General features: G+C 72.7%; 1 non-coding gene across 1 annotated transcript; it reads right to left on the bottom strand.

Annotated features, from left to right (window-relative positions):
- Window positions 1-2,786: 2,786 nt before the first annotated feature.
- LOC128823790 (5S ribosomal RNA) lies at window positions 2,787-2,905 on the bottom strand. Its single transcript, XR_008442026.1, has one exon. It is a non-coding gene; the product is annotated as a 5S ribosomal RNA (ribosomal RNA).
- Window positions 2,906-3,357: the final 452 nt, after the last annotated feature.

Raw genomic sequence — 3,357 nt, 5'->3', positions numbered from 1 at the left:
TTGACCTGGTGGCCGCTTTGCTTTCCGGCCCGGGTGTCACCCCACTCCGAGGGCAGCGCGGCAGTGGTCTTGACGACCACAGAGGGGGGGCTTAATAGTCGAGACGGAGCCGGTCCGGGAGAGGCTTAATCGTCATCCCCCGACAGTGTGTGTGTGGGGGGGAGGCTTAGCAGTCTTCCCCCCAGGCTGGGTGGGGGCCTGGCGGGAGGCGTCGCAGTCTTCCCCCGGGCGGTCCGGTGGGGGAGGCTTAGCAGTCGTCCTCAGGGTGGTCCGGGGGTGGGGGGAGGCCTCACAGTCGTCCCTGGGAGAGCCGGGTCGGCGGCGGTGGCGGGTGTCAGGCTTTACATCCAGCCTCCGGAGGGTGAGCGTCCTCGGACGCGCTGCAGCTGCCGCAGAGAGGCGGCCTCTGAGGCAGGGAGCGGGGCACCGAGGCTGGGGAGTGGGGAGCAGGAGCCGTGGGGTGGGGGGCGTTCAGGACAACAGGTCAAGCCCCGGGTAGCGGCTGTCAAATGTTCAAAGTCCCCACCGGGACAACAGGTCAACCCCAGGGGAAGCAGCTGTAAAATTTTCAAAGTCCCCGTTCGGCCACCAGGTCAACCCGCTGAATCTATTGGGTTGACCTGGCGGCCGGTTTCCTTTCCGGCCACCAGGTCAACCCAATGGATTCAACGGGTTGACCTGGTGGCCGGTTTGCTTTCCGGCCCGGGCGTCACCCCACTCCGAGGGCAGAGCGGCAGTGGTCTTGAGGACCACAGAGGGGGGGCTTAATAGTCGAGACGGAGCCGGTCCGGGGGAGGCTTAATAGTCGTCCCCCGAGGACTCCGGGGGCAGGCTTAATAGTCGTTCCAGGAGAGGCTTAATAGTCGTCCCCCCGAGTACTCCGGGGGCAGGCTTAATAGCCATTCCCCAGGCGGTCCGGCGGAGGCTTAAGAGTCGTGCTTAGCGGCCACCAGGTCAACCCGCGGAATCTACTGGGTTGACCTGGCGGCCGGTTTGCTTTCCGGCCACCAGGTCAACCCATTGGATTCGACGGGTTGACCTGGTGGCCGCTTTGCTTTCCGGCCCGGGTGTCACCCCACTCCGAGGGCTGCGCGGCAGCGGTCCTGAGGACCACAGAGGGGGGGCTTAATAGTCGAGAGGGAGCAGGTCCGGGGAAGGCTTAGCAGTCTTCCCCCGGGCGGTCCGTTGGGGGAGGCTTAGCAGTCGTCCCCAGGGCGGTCCGGGGGTGGGGGGAGGCCTCACAGTCGTCCCTCGGAGAGCCGGGTCGGCGGCGGTGGCGGGCGTCAGGCTTTACGTCCAGCCTCCGGAAGGTGCGCGTCCTCGGAGGCGATGCAGGCGCCGCAAAGGGGCAGCCTCCGAGGCAGGGAGCGGAGCACCGAGGCTGGGGAGAGGGGAGCAGGAGCCGGGGGCTGGGGGGGGTGGGGTGGGGGGGGGGCGTTCAGGACAAGCGGTCAAGCCCCGGGGAGCAGCTGTCAAATGTTCCAAGTCCCCACTCGGCCACCAGGTCCACCCCAGTCTAGCAATGGGGTTGACCTGGCTGATGGCCGGTTAGTGTCAAGGTAAACTCACCGTCGTCCACAGGAGGGCAGCTCTCAGGCCGTCCGGCTGCGGCTGACTCTGGGGCGGTGCCCGGTCCCGGCAGCGAGGGGCGGGGGGGGGGGCGCGGAGCGACACGGAGCTAACCGGCCCCCGGGGCCGGGGGCGCCTCCCGCGACTTTGGGGGCCGCGGGTCGTCAGTGGCGTGCAGGCCGGGCCTCTCCCGGGGGATTCGGGGGGGGGGGGGGGCGGTCCTGCGGGCCGGGCGCAGGGGGCTCGAGCGAGCCCGGGCCGGTCCGCCCCGGGGCCGGGGTCTCCGCCTGCGGCTCGGGGGGGCGCGGGTCGTCGGGGGAGGAAGCCCGGGGGAGCTGCACGCCGGCCTGCCAGGCCAGGCCAGGCCTGGCCTGGGTGGCCGCGGGGGGATTCGGGGCGGTCCCGCGAGCCGGCGGCCGGGCGCAGGGGGTCCGAGCGCGTCCGAGCGAGTCCGTCCCGGCCCCGGGGTCTCCCCCTGCGGCTCTGGGGGGCCGTGGGTCCCCGCTGGCGGAAGCCGCTGGGCGCTGGACACCCGCCGTCCGTCCCGCCTGGCCAGGCCTGGCCTGGGTGGCCGCGGGGCGGGGGATTCGGGGCGGTCCCGCGAGCCGGCGGCCGGGCGCAGGGGGTCCGAGCGCGTCCGAGCGAGTCCGTCCCGGCCCCGGGGTGTCCCCCTGCGGCTCTGGGGGCCGTGGGTCCCCGCTGGAGGAAGCCGCTGGGCGCTGGACACCCGCCGTCCGTCCCGCCTGGCCAGGCCTGGCCTGGGTGGCCGCGGGGGGATTCGGGGCGGTCCCGCGAGCCGGCGCCCGGGCGCAGGGGGTCCGAGCGAGTCCGTCCCGGGCCCGGGGCCTCCCCCTGCGGCTTTGGGGGCCGTGGGTCCCCGCTGGCGGAAGCCGCTGGGCGCTGGACACCCGCCGTCCGTCCCGCCTGGCCAGGCCTGGCCTGGGTGGCCGCGGGGCGGGGGGATTCGGGGCGGTCCTGCGGGCCGGCGGCCGGGAGGGTCCGGGCCAGTCCGCCCCATGCCCGGGGTCTCCCCCAGCGGCTTCGGTGGGTCCTCCGCGGAGGAAGCCGGGTGGGGAGCCGGACCCCAGGCGCCCAGACCCGTGACCTGCGGCCGCGACCTCCGACTCGGCAGGAGCGACGAGGGGCTTTCCGGCCCGTCCCCCCCCTCTCCTTCCTCCCCAGAAAAGGAGAGAGAGCTGGCTCGGACCGGGAAAAGCTGCCTACGGCACCTGGGATTCCCAGGCGGTCACCCATCCAAGTACTAGCCAGGCCCGGGACGGTTTACCTTCCGAGATCGGACGGGATCGGGGGCGTTCGGTCCGGTATGGCCGTAGGCACCCGGCCCCCGCGCCTCCTCGCCCGCTTTCCCCTGCCGACGCCCGGGCCTGCCGCACGGTGAGCCCCGGTCGGACTGCCCCCCTGCGGCAGGGCCCCCGTCTCTCGCGGGCCCGGTCCTTTTTTCCTTCTCGAGCTCCGGGGCCCGGGCTGGCCGCCAGAGCCCCTCCGCCCGCCCGCCCTCCCCGGCGTCGGGGAAAATATTGTCCCGGACATCCAGTGCGCCCTGATCCTGTCAGCCGGGGGGGGGGGTGGGTGGGTGGAGGGGGGGCAGTCCCTCGCTGCGGCCGGGGAGGGTGAGCCCAGGGCGGCTTGCCTGCCGTCCGAGTCCCCTCTCGGCCACCAGGTCAACCCCGAGCCGAAAGGGCTGAAAAATTTTCAGAGTCCCCTCCCGGGCACCAGGTCAACCCGTGGAATCGAACGGGTTCGCCTGCTGGCCGGTTCGCTTCCCGG

The sequence above is a fragment of the Malaclemys terrapin genome, chromosome 15, assembly GCF_027887155.1.
Source record: "Malaclemys terrapin pileata isolate rMalTer1 chromosome 15, rMalTer1.hap1, whole genome shotgun sequence".
Lineage (NCBI taxonomy): Eukaryota > Metazoa > Chordata > Testudines > Emydidae > Malaclemys > Malaclemys terrapin.
Note: the sequence above shows the minus strand (reverse complement) of the source record. Positions and strands in the feature narration are given on the sequence as shown.